The sequence below is a fragment of the Callorhinus ursinus genome, unplaced genomic scaffold (assembly GCF_003265705.2).
Source record: "Callorhinus ursinus isolate GAN/ISIS: 27379988/994484 unplaced genomic scaffold, GSC_fseal_2.0 scaffold83, whole genome shotgun sequence".
Classification (NCBI taxonomy): domain Eukaryota; kingdom Metazoa; phylum Chordata; class Mammalia; order Carnivora; family Otariidae; genus Callorhinus; species Callorhinus ursinus.
The window spans coordinates 623,010-636,146 of record NW_027397145.1 but is presented as its reverse complement, the minus strand read 5'-3'; the positions used below and the strand labels follow the sequence as shown (position 1 = coordinate 636,146).

At 46.3% G+C, this 13,137-nt stretch overlaps 1 long non-coding RNA gene across 1 annotated transcript; it reads right to left on the bottom strand.

The window, feature by feature from the left end:
- Positions 1 to 926: 926 nt before the first annotated feature.
- LOC141371652 (uncharacterized) lies at positions 927 to 13,137 on the bottom strand. Its single transcript, XR_012376749.1, has 2 exons — positions 9,412 to 13,137; positions 927 to 7,795 (listed from the first exon to the last, which is right to left on the bottom strand). It is a non-coding gene; the product is annotated as an uncharacterized lncRNA (long non-coding RNA).

The window sequence follows — 13,137 nt, the reverse complement described above, 5'->3', positions numbered from 1 at the left end:
AGGTGTAAGGTGCTATGTCATAGTGGTTTGATTTGTATTTCCCTGATGATGAGTGATACTGAGCATCTTTTCATGTGTCTGTTGTCCATCTGTATGTCTTCTTTGGAAAAATCTCTCTTCAGGTCCTCTGCCCATTTTTTAACCAGATTGTATTTTTGGTGTTGAGTTGTATATCATTTGTGAACATCTTCTCCTGTTCAGTAGGTTGTCCTGTCATTTTGTTGATGGTTCCCTTTGCTGTGCAAAGGTTTTTTATTTTGGTGTGGTCCCAGTACTTTAATTTTGCTTTTGTTTCCCTAGCCTCAGGCGACCTATTCAGAAAAATGTTGCTAAGGCCAGTGTCGAAGAGATCACTGCCTGTGTTTTCTTGGAGGAGTTTTATGGTTTCAGGTCTCATATTTGGGTCTTTATTCCATTTTGAGTTTATTTTTGTGTATGGTGTAAGGAAGTGGTTGGTTTCATTCTTTTGCATGCAGCTGTCGTTTTCTTGGCACCATTTATTGAAGAGACTGTCTTTTCTTCATTATATTCTTGCCTCCTTTGTTGTAAATTAATGGACCATATATGTGTGGGTTTGTATCCGAGCTCTCTGTTCTGTTCCATTGACCTTTGTGTCTGTTTTTGTGCCAGGGCCATACTGTTACATTACTGCAGCTTTGTGTAGATCTTAAAATCTAGTATTACATGTACAGCCTTGTTCTTTCTTGACTGCTTTTGCTATTCAAGTTCTTCTCTGGTTCCTTACAAATTTTAGCTTTATTCTAGTTCTGTGAAAAATGTTGTTGGTATTTTGATAGGGACAGGATTGGATCGTAAGGCCCCCCTTTTTTTTTTTTAAGATTTTATTTTTAAGTAATCTCAACACCCAACATGGGGCTTGAACCTATAACCCTGAGATCAAGAGTCACACTACAGAGCCAGTCAGGTGCTTCTACGGAGTATGGACATTTATTTATTTGGACATTTTAACTATTAATTTTTCTAATCCATGAGCATGGAATATCTTCTTTAAGATTTTATTTACTTTAGAGAGAGTACAGACAGGGGGAGGGGTAGAGAGAGACTCTTAAGCAGACTCCACACTGGGCACAGACCAACGTGGGGCTCGATCTCATGACCCTGAGATCATGACCTGAACCGAAATCTAGTCATACGCTTACCTGACTGAGCCACCCAGGCACCCCCGTGGAATATCTTTCTATTTGTGTTGTCTTCAGTTTCTTTCATCAGTGTTTTATAGCTTTCAGAGTACAGGTCTTTAAACTCCTTGTTTAGGTTTATTCCTAGGTATTTTATTCAGTATTTCACTATTTTAATTTACCTTCCCTGATTTCTAGTGACCTTAACACAAAAATATAAATTTTTGGTGATTTGCTTTTAAAAACGTGATTTTTCTTTCTTACGGTTTGTTGTACTGATTTATAGGAAATCTCTAAATATCCCACACACTAATATTTGTCACTTTGATAGACTTGCAAATATCTTCTCCCTATCTGTCTCTTAATCTTTTTTATATTGTATTTTCTAATATGAAAATTTTTTCAGATTTATTTATTATGAGAGAGCGCACACAGGGGGGGTGTGGAGGAGCAGAGGGAGAGGGAAAGAGAAATCCAAGCAGATGCAATGCTGAGAATGGAGCCCAAACATGGGGCTCAATCCCATGACCTTGAGTCATGACCTAAGCTGAAAACAAGAGTCAGATGCCTGACTGTCATCCAGGTGCCCCTTAGGGAAGTTTTTAAATATCATGGTTATCAGTCTTTCCCTTATGCTTTGTTCTAGTCTTTGAAAAACGCTTTTCTCCAGTATCGTAAAGCTAAGCCTGTATTTTCTTGTATTTTTCACATAGTCTTTCATTGATCTAATTTTAGTTTTGATAATGGTATAGGTTAGAGTTCTGGTTTTCTTTTTTTATTTCCAACAACATTAGGTCATCCCTTCCCAATTGATTTGAAATGGGATTTGTCATACATAAGTTCCCTTCTATGAACAGGCTAGAATCCGAAGAGTCTGGTGTGGTTAAGTATCTTCCCTACCCCCAGCGCATACACACATACAGATGTACATACATACACACATACCCTTTTCCTCTTCAGAACTTGCTTGCCTGTTCTTGGCCTTTTAATCTTTAATCTGGATTTTAGGATGTGTCCTTTTCTACAGAAAAGTACCGTATTTGGCTTTAATTGGAACAGTATGTAATTTACAAAATAACTGGGGGAAGAGCTGACATATTTATAGTACTGTCTTCCTATCAGAAACATGGTCTCTCTCTATTTTGGTCATCTTTATTTCCTTAAGTAAAATCATAGTTTTCATCACACAGCTTTTGCATATCCTTTTTAGCTTTTATTTTTTTAATTTTAATTTTTTAAAAATTTGAGAGAGAGCACGAGCAGAGGTGGAGGAGGAAGGCCAGAGGGAGCGGGAGAAGCAGACTCTGTGCTGAGCAGGGAGCCCGATGCGGAGCTTGATCTCACAACCCTGAGATCATGACCAGAGCCAAAATCAAGAGTCAGACGCTTAACCGACTGAGTCATCCAGATGCCCCTGAGGTCCATTAGTTTTAATGCTGTTGTGAATGGGTTCTTTTTAATTTTTTTAACTTTTATTTTTTAATTTTTTATTTTCTTTTTAAGGTTTTATTTTTTTTATTTAACAGAGAAAGAAAGAGAGCACAAGCAGGGGGAAACAGCAGCAGGGGGAGAGGGAGAAACAGGTTCCCCACCGAGCAAGGAGCCTGATCAGTGGGGCTCGATCCCAGGACTCTGGGATCATGACCTGAGCTGAAGGCAGCCTAACTGACTGAGCTACCCAGGTGCCCCAGAATGGATTTTTAAAAAAATATTACATTTTTGGTGAAAATAATTTCTTCACTGTAGTGGGGTCACAGGTTAGAACATTATAAAGTTTTATCACAGCATTTCCTTGGGGCACTTTATTTACTTCTTAAGTAATCTCTGTGCCCAAGGTGGAGCTCAAACCCATGACCCTGAGATCAAGAGTCACATGCTTTATTGACTGAGCCAGCCAGGCACCCCCACTTTGGGGCACTTTAAACTGGAGGAGGACTTATTCAGTCTATGGCCATGCATACTCCTGGGGAACCACTGTCAGTCTACAAGGACCGACACTCATTGAGTAAATGCTGAACATTTCCAGGGTGTCAGGTAATGGACCACACAGAATAGGACCTCCTCCCTGCCTTCATGGAGCTTCTTTGCACTCTGGGGGAGGAACCAGACATTAAATAAGCCCATGGGTCATAAACATTCTTCTTTCCTGTGAAGGGAAGATATATATGAAAACATATAAAAGGGGACCGTCTTGAACAGTCTGGGAGAGAGAAGATGAGTAGGTGTTAATAGGCAAAACCACTGTAGGTGCCGAGGCCCAGTGGCAGAAGAGAACACACCTCATTTGAGAAACTAGAAGAGGAAATTAGCACGGCAAGAGCAGTGGGATGTTGGGAACAGATGAGAAACAGGAGCAAGATAAGGAGCTCATAATCCTGATTAAAGATTCTGGTTTTTTATCTGTGAGCAGTGGGAAGCCACCAGGATTTTAAGCAAGGGATGACATGACCAAATTGGCATTTTTAAGAGATCCCCCTGGCTTCTATGTAGAGAATGATTTTGGAGGGGGCACAAGTTCACATGATGATGGAGAGACATGAATGCATTTGAGATATTTGGAAGTAAAATCAAGAGTACTTGGTAATGGACTATGGGGATCGAAGGAGAAAGGCACACTCCGTGATGATTCCTTGGCTTCCGACTGGAACTGGTTGCCTACTATGTTTGTGGAGGTTGGGAACTATGGTTGGTTGGTTGGAAGAAAAAAACCATGTTGGGTTGGATCGAGGTGTCAAGACAATGAGACACACAAGTGGAGGCGTCAGGTGAGCACTTGTATATACACTGGGCTGGAGACAGCGCTATGGAAAGGCATTGGCATATTCATGGTAATCGGAAATGTGGGGGTGAATGCAATCAAGTTGGCTAGGGAAAAGAAGAGATGGCAGTGGAGGGCTAAGCTTTAAGGAAAACTAAGTTGGATTATAGGTGATAAAACCTGCAAAGGAGTCTGAGATGGAAAACCAGGAGAATGGGGTGTCCTGAAAGTAGAATTTTTATTTAGAGAAAGGGAGTGATCAGTAGCATCAAATGTTGCTGCGAAGTCAGGTTGGATGAGAATTCAAAAATGTCCATTGTACTTAGTCATGCCATTCGTCACTCAGGGTGGGTTTCCCTCCAGTTCCTATTCTGTGAAGGACACCAACAGAAGGAAAGACAGTACTGCTAGGACCAGGGAACAGAGCTCCTCAGGACTGGAGGAAGGCAGGCATTTGTGTAGGTGTGAAAGACATGAGCTCAGAGGTGCAAAGAACCAGCTGGGGCATGAAGGCTTGGAACCTCTGCCACACTGGAGGCAGTAAAACTGCATGCAATCAAACACCAGGTTCCAGAAAGGCCAGGTACCAAGTAAGAAAGTCAGGCTACTGTGTCTCAGCTTTGAGTCTCCTCAAGCAAATCGTGTCCTCTGGGGTGTCTTTTGGAGGTCCAGCATATAGATAACCAAGCATGTGAGCATCCATGCTCCAGGGAGGCCCTTCTGAACAGCAGCAACAGTATAGACCCTTCAGACTGTATTTTCACTTTATCATCCTTTCCATATTTTCCTAATATAAATCTTTTCAAAGGAAACTTTAAATGTAACTCCAGTATGGAAAATAGAATCTGTGGAATTGCTGTTGAGGCAGGAAGGGACCATCCCCCTGCCTTTTTATGGAAGCCCGGGGACCTGAGGAGTACATTAGAAAGCCTTCCAGTACATTTGCCAAAGGGAGATTTGGTTTGGATGGGTTTTGCCCTGGAATGCCTGTGATACTGCCTTGCAAATAAAATCATGTATGTAACTGCTGGTGTATTCTATGAAGATCTGGTGGGTACTTTATAATGCTGAGTAGCATTCCACTGTATGGAGGTATCAGTGTATTTATTCACCCGTTGAGGGACATTTGGGTTACTTCCTCTTCTTGGTAGTCACAAACTCATGTACGGGTTTTTGTGTGAACATAAGGTTTCATTTCTCTAAGGTGAATACCCAGAAATGGAACTTCTGGATCATATGATTAAGTGTATGTTTAACTTTAAACTGCTACAGTTTTTGTGCGAACAGAATTTTTTTTTTTCTCTAAGGTGGATATTACAGGAGTGGAATTTCTGGATCATATGATTATGTTTAACTTTAAAGTGCTATGATTTTTCAGAGAGGCTATACCCTTTTGCCTTCCCATGAGCAATGAATGACAGTTCCAGTTGCTCTGTATCTTAGCCAGTACTTGGTACTGCATTTTCTATTTTAGCCATTCTGATAGGTGTATTGTGGTGTCTCGTGGTTTTAATTTGCATTTTTAAAGTAGCTAATGATGTTGCCATGTACTTATTTGCCCTCCTTATATCCTCTTTGGTGAAGTATCTGTTGGAGTACTTGGGCCACTACTAAACTGAGTTGTTTTGTTACTGTGGAATCTTTTTTAAGAGTCTTTATATAAACTAAATACAAGTCCTCTGTTAGATGTTATTTGCAACTGTTTTCTCCCAGTCTGCGGCTTTCCTTTTCATCCCCTTAACAGTGTCTTCCACAAAGAAAAGGGTCTTAATTTTGATGAAGTCCAATTTCTCATTTTTCTTCTTTTCTAGAGCTTTTGGCAACAGGTCTGAGAAGCCTGCCTACTCCTTGGTTATGAAGAGTCTCTTCTGTTTTCTTCTAGTTTTTGGTTTTATGTTTTACATTTAGATCTATGATCCATTCAGGGTTAATTTTTATATAAAATACGAAGTCTAAAATAGTTGGTTTTCAATTTTTGCATGCCAGGTTTTTTTTTTTTAACATTTATTTGCAAAGACTATCCTCACTCCATTCAACTGCTTTTGCCTGTCAAACATAAACTGGCCATGTTTATGTGGGTCTGTTACTGCCCTCTCTCCTGTTCCTTTGATCTGTGTCATTCCCTTTGCGAATACCATAACTATCTTGAGTATTGTAGCTTTATATTAAATCTTAAGATAGTGTAACTCTTCCAGCTTTCTTTCTCAAAACTGTTACCCTAGTGCATTTGCCTTTCCATACATTTTAGAACGAGTTTATAAAAAACAGATAGGATTTTGATTAGAATTGCATTAAATCTGTAGATCGTTACAGGGCCTGATGAGTATTTAAGTGGGATTGCTTGCTCACTCTTTATTTTTTTAAAGATGGATTTATTTGAGACAGAGAGAGAACAACCCCTTGGTGGGGGGGGGCAGAAGGAGAGGGAGAGAATCTCAAGCAGACTTGCTGTGGAGAGAGGAGTCCAACAGCCCAACACAGGGCTCAATCTCATGATCTCTAGATGATAACGTGAGCTGAAACCAGGAGTCAGATACTCAACCAACTGGGCCACCCAGGCGCCCCTGCTTGCTCACTCTTATGTGCTATAACCTTTAATGACATAAGGCAGCCTGTTCCTTCATGTGCTGCGTTGTGAGTATTCCAGAGTTAAAGCCCTAGGTTATGACTGATTATAGTGGTGTCTTTTGAAGTCTGGCAGTAAAGGAGGTGTGATTATATATCAAATCAGGTAGAAATGGCTGGGAAAAGACAACCAGAATGTTGAGGGGCTTGTCAGGCAACTTTGGTCTCTGTATCTCACTTCTGAGCAGGTCATAAGCAAGATTGTGTGCCATGAGCCACCCATTAGATTCTCTGTATTCAGGGTCATAGAATTGTTGTGTACTGGGCATGGTCAGATTGTTTCTCTAGATTTCCTTTAATTTCTCTAGATTTTCTTTAATTTCTTCTCCTTGGCATAGCGGCCTCACTCATACTTCTTTCTCCAAAAACTGCATTAGAAATATACTCGTCATCTACCAGGAGAAAACGAACTGCTCCTCCCCTTTACTGTAGTGTCATTGTGGGAGCTTCGCATACTTGTTGACCCCTCTTTCCCCTGGACCCTCACAGTGACATCTTCTCAGTTCACTGCTCTGAGGGGTACAGACGGACTTCTAGTGAAATAGTGGGGTGCTGGGGTGCTAAGGAATCAGCTGTTGCTTGTGTTTTTTTTTTTTTTTTAATTTTTTCTTTTTTTATTCACGAGAGACGGAGAGAGAGAGAAGCAGAGGGAGAAGCAGGCTCCCAAGGCGCAGGGAGCCCGATGCGGGACTCGATCCCAGGACCCTGGGATCATGACCTGAGCCGAAGGCAGATGCTTAACCATCTGAGCCACCCAGGCGCCCTGTTGCTTGTGTTCTTGTCTTGTTTACTTCTTCCCATTAGTGATGTTCAGTCCCCTCCCCATGCTCTTGACTGTCTTTAGAATAAAAGATTGCTTTTTACCCCCCGAACTAAATGAGAAACACAGATTATTCTAAGATGTCTTTTCCCCTCACGGTACATGAGATTACTCACTAAAGTCTCGGGCAACAGAACTGGGACTGTCACTTTAGTAAACATTCAAGATTCCCTTTTGGTGGCTTCTTTTCTTCTCACCAGCATAAGAAGCTTGTTGCTTATCTCCTCAGATACACAAAAAAAAGATCTGTAACTCCTGAGTTTTATAAACTCAGCTGGCTGAGCCCCCTCACCACCGGAGCCATCCGGCCGTCCTCCCGTTAGCTTGGGGCATTCAGTGATGTGCACATTCTGAGCCTGAGGTCCGTGCTGCCGGACCAGCAAACAGGAAGGCAGATGGTGCACTGCCAGAGCTGGCACGTCCATTCTGTTTCTGTGACCATATCCGTAGTGTCTATCAAATATGAAAGATTTGAAATGTATGATCGCATTATTTAGGAAACCCCATGATGAAACTTACCTGTTAGTAAACTGAGATCTTTTTTGACCTATCCTAATACTACTCATCTTTGTCCGTATCATATTTTCCCATGTTGTGCCATCCAGCTGTGGAAGAACAGAGCCAGCATCTCAGCTCAGGTCTGCCTGACTCCCACACTGGCAGCAGGGATATGGGCCCTGGTTTTGGCCTGTTCTTTTGTTGGTAATGGTGTGGGTGGGAGAAGCCTTTATTTTCTGTTTAAGTGGAGTGGGTTCCACTCTCCTGCTTACATAGCATGGTCTTTACTGGAAAGTACCAAGCACTTTTGGATCTCCAGCCACCTGCACCTCAATTGTCAGCTTCCAGCACTGCACTGAGTTCATGAGGAAAGTGACGCGCACTTCTGCCCTCTCTACCACACACCTTGCCCTGTTCGACCTCCTTGGCTACCTTGTTTGCTTCTGCAGCACCTCCGTTTGGAAGGTGGGAGGAGGAAGATGGTCTTTCCACTTGAATATTGTGTGACCATGGACAAAAAATGGTGTCACTTCCCTTACTGCGCTCCTGTACTTTTTCTAGACTGAAAAACGGGACTGGTGGGAGGTGCCTCTGTAAAGACACATTTATCCCTAGAGAATTCAGTCCCTTTCCTGACATTCAGTGAACATGGCTACCAGTCTTGCTGGAATTTTTGAGATTCAGTTGTGGGCTCATCACATTTGATTGGCCTTTTTCTTTCTTTCTTTAAGACGTAAGGAGAAACACCTAACTCTTCAGTCCTTCATCTTTGAAATGTGTACATTCCTTCCTCCTTGACCATCCTTTCATACTGTTTCCTGTCCTGTTCTTCTGTGGACCTTTGTGTCTGCATTGTCTTAATGACAGCCATAGACTCACCCTATCTAGGCAAATGCTCACATGCACATGTATGAGGGTTTTCTTACTCTCTTTATCTAAGGAAATGAGATGTTTCTAAATAATTCACCCTCTCTAGTCTCTGAGGGGTCTTAACAGCTAAAGCTCTGTGTATGCTGCCTCCCTGGCCCCTTGCTGCTTCTCTGGGTTGTCTTGCCTTTCCTTTTCTTTGAGCAGCTTTTGCTTTGCATGGACTGCCAGTGTCACTGCTTTTGTCATCCTGTGACAATTTGGGGCCTCACACAGAAATACCAGTCTGAATGTGGATTGATTGAAGGAGCCCCTCCATGCACACAGACCCAGAATAAGAAAACAGATCTCTGGTGATTTCTTCTGTAGGACACCATCACATTGTGGCTCCTATGTAAGTCCTCTTCCCTGCTTCACTTTATGCAAGGGCTTGGGCAAGCCCTTGATTTATGTTTTCGTCAGAAAATCTAGGCTCTTAGATACTACTCCCCCCACCCCCACCTCCATTGTGCAGTGAGAAGACTGGGGTACAGGAAAGCTCGGACCTGTCCAGGGCCACAAAGCCAGCCAGTGGCAGCCTCAGGACTGGAACTCGGACACTGCCCCCCTGGAGCCCCTGTACATAGCCACTGTCCTTAGAGAACACAGTCACCCCTCCTCCCCCCACCCCCAGGAGGTGCCTTGTTCTGGGCCAGCACACCCACCTGCCTGCCTGAGGACTGCCAAGTGGATGTTGAGAAGGACCCTGAAATTCACTCTGCCTCCCAGTTGACAGTCAGCTGCTGGACCAGGTCATTCTGAAGTAGTACACTCTTGACTGTCTCAGGGACACACTCTAAAACGGGACAAGAACCGGATCTTGCCCTCCAACACAGACCTTCGATTTCAGGGGAGAACGAGGCCTAGAGAGAAGGGAGGACTTTCACTCCATACACAGCCACGTTTCAGGTCACTTGCAGCCAGGCTACTGTCTGATTTGAAGTGAGCCTAACTGATAAGCAGAGGCGGCAGGAAGGTTGGGGGACAAGCCAGGACTTGCCTTAAATTCACTATGTGACCTCAGTCAAGTTACTTCCCTTCTTTGAACTCCATTTTTTTTTTTTTTTTGCCATGAAATAACTGGTCGACCTGACCCTCCAGGCAGTTTCACATGCAGGTCTGGCACCCACAAGGCTCTCAGCTGTCGCAGTGTCTACAACCGGCTCTGTCCCAGTTGCCCCAGCAGGTCTAGCCCAAGGATGGGGCGCAGGAGGCGGTGGCAGTGCAGTCCTACTTGGCAGACTGGCACAGCATGTCCAAATGTGTTTTTGTTGTTTATGAAAAAAATCTTATCAGGTCTGCTGTTTACAGGACTGATTGGGGTGGGCAGGGCTAGCATGCAAATTGGCCTTATGACTGACCCACAAGGGGGCTGGGGGCCAGGGGGCCTGGGGCTCCTTAGAGCCTTGTCAGGTCTCTCCAAAGGCTCCATCTAGGTTTTGTCTAGCAGCTGCCTCCTTCATAGGATGGTGGCAACTACACCGGTGGAGATCTCCGAACACCCACCCACCTGCAGGCCAAACCACATAAACACCTGGCACCCGATGCCTAAAGAATGATGGTGGGCTTCATGACCATGTGGATGGCAGTCAGCTGCATGCGCTGGGAGGTGAACTGGCTGGCTAGCTCCCAGACTGTGGCACCCTGGAGTGGGTACCTTGGAACACTGAAGCAAGAGAGAGGGACAGGGACTTGGGAGACATGGCCTCATCTGACTCAGTTTCAGACAGTGTGGCCAGAGGTGAAGCTGCGGGAACAGGAAGCATGAGGAGCAGAGTGGGCAGAGTGGGCCGGGAGGCCTGGGGAAGGTGTTGAGCTTAGCCCAGCAAAGGCAGCTGCTGTTGGAGAGCCCAGGCCGGAATGTGCCAGTGCTGCCACCCCAGATCCCACCTGCGTGCGGAAGACTAGGCAAGGAGGCGGCTTCCCATCCGGTCCTGCTTTTAGCCCGCACACTCCAGTGGAACTACGCCCCCTTGTTCACCTCCACCGTTTCTGGCCACCCCTCGCCCATCACTCTCCCCCTCAGCATACATACCTGGGGTACTCGTGGGCTCTGAGGGCAGGTGGCACGTGGTACTGCCTTTAGAACATCTTTTCTCATCAGTGTAGCCCCTTGTCCCGAGTAATAAGTGATCCCACTACACACGCGCATCCAAGACAGCTGAAGTGAGTCCTCAGCAAGTCGTGTGCTCTCCTCTCTGCCACTTGCATGGAAGGAACAGGATCCATCCCTATTGGCTATCTTGGGGTCTTGCTTATTGCTAAAATGCTTAAAGATCTGCCCCTCCCTACCTCTTGGTCTGAGCAGTAGGAGGGCTGTCTAGGCATCCTCTGATACCTCCTGGAAGACTGGCTTTCTTCTGTTGGTCTTAGATTCTCAAGACTGGGCGAGAGCAGCTGAGCACAGACTATAAGGCTCCTGCCTCTGGCAAAGCCATCACCCCTGCTGAGGGTACTTCCTGGGAGCTCTTTTGGCCGTGGGGGTCTTAGCGGTTGAGGAGCAGTCCTGGGTGCCCGTCAGTGGTGTGGGCCATGAGAGGCCAAGGGGCAGCCTTCTAGTAACTGGAGCATAAAAGCCCCAAACATCAGAACTCTCCGGGAGGCCCAGTCTTTGTTTGCTTCTCGTTATTAGCTCTCCTGGGCTGGGACTGTGTACAGGTGCATACACAAATAGGAAGGGCCTAATAATGCTGTATCGCCACTCCAGAGCACTTGATGAATCATTTAAAAGGCCTGAGCTGTTCAAGTAAAGGTTTCAGATTCCAGGGTAGGGCTGACTGAGGTATTGGAGCCTTCAGCTGAGAAGGCCTCTGCTCACATTTCTTCAGGTCATCTCTGCCCTGGCCCCGCTGTTGCCTGGCGCCCCGCATGCGCACTGCTGCCCGGAAGCAGGTTTCTGAGTAGCGCCTGTAAACGGCACTGTTAGCTTGTGCAACACGGTAGTCCCAGAACTTGGGACTGCTGGCTGGGGAGTCTGGCGGTCGGGGTTGCTGTGGGCTGGTGACTATGCAGAAGACCCTAGGGCTTGGTGGGCAGGTAGTTGGGCACAGGGGGCCGCACGTCTCCAGTTACCTAACATCTGCTGTCTCTGCTTCCAGCACAGAGTCAAAAAAGGTTGGTGGGAACCTCTCCCAGGAACTGCTCAGCTTCCAAAGCTGCCCAGCATCCAAGACTAACCTAAGCCTTTCTGACCTAGTCTAGGTCTTTGGGTCACAGCTGGGTGCACATACACCCCTCCCTGCACACTCCCCCAGCTGCCCTCTCTACCGCCACACACACACACTTGTGCACTTGCATTCCTGTGGCAAAGCTCTGAGTACCTGCCCCTCACTGAGGGGTGCCGTCAAAGGGCTATCTGGGACAAGCGAGACCCGCTGGTGAGGGGACGCTTGGAGCTGATGCCCCACTCAGCTGTAGTTTTCTGAGAACAGAGTCCTTTCTTGCACGGGGTAGGGCAGAGGTTTGAGTTTCGTGGTATCGGCACTGAGACACCAGACCCGAATGGGGAGGGGCAGGCCTTCTGGCTGAGGTGGATATAAGCCAGTCCCTAAAGCCCTGCCTGTCCATCGGGAGCTGCAGCCCAGGCTGGCCACAGGGGGGCATTTGATCTCTGAGGAGGAGCTCCATCTGAGCAGTGACTATAGGTATCAGAACCTGCCTCCCCACCTGGGCAGACTGCTGACCTACCTGGAAGGGCAACGCCTTCTCCCACTCCCTCCCCACCCCTTTTTAAAGTCTGGTATTTCGAAATAATTTTTAGACTCACAGAAGACTTGCAGAGAGTAGTTTCTGTTCACCTCGTTTTCCCGAATGTTTGACATCATCCATAACCATGGTGCTTGCCCCCTTTTTATGCCCTGCGTGCCGGTGGAGGCCACTTGCCAGGAAGGCTTGGGTATGAACACAAGTGCTGGAGTCCTCTCTGCCACAGCAGGGCTCCTGCTGGGAAAGCAGTCCTGCCGGGGCGGCTTCAGGGCACACGAGTCCCCGGGCTTCGAGTACCCTGGGCCGCAGGCAGAGTGGGCTGCATTCCAACCGACCAGTCAGCCAGGGCGGTATAGGAGCTGGCGGACAGACTGACCCAGTGTGACCCAGTGGGTGGGGGAGTAGGTGAGGAGCCGTGAGGGCCCCCGGTGGGGTGTGTGCTGGGGAAGAGTAGGCCGTGTTGCCCAGTGCAGCGGGCACCCTCTGGAGGTGCAGGACCTCAGATCCTCCCCGTAGGCAGGGCATCTAGGAAGATGAAGTTGTATGCCGTTCGAGAGCCCCACGGTGGGTGCTGTGAGGAACTGTGAGGCCTTCCTCAAGAGCTTTCTCCTGGGCCAGTCACCCCTGCTTTGGGTGACAGAAAAGCAAGGAAAACTTACACATTACTCCTACCCTCCAGACCTACC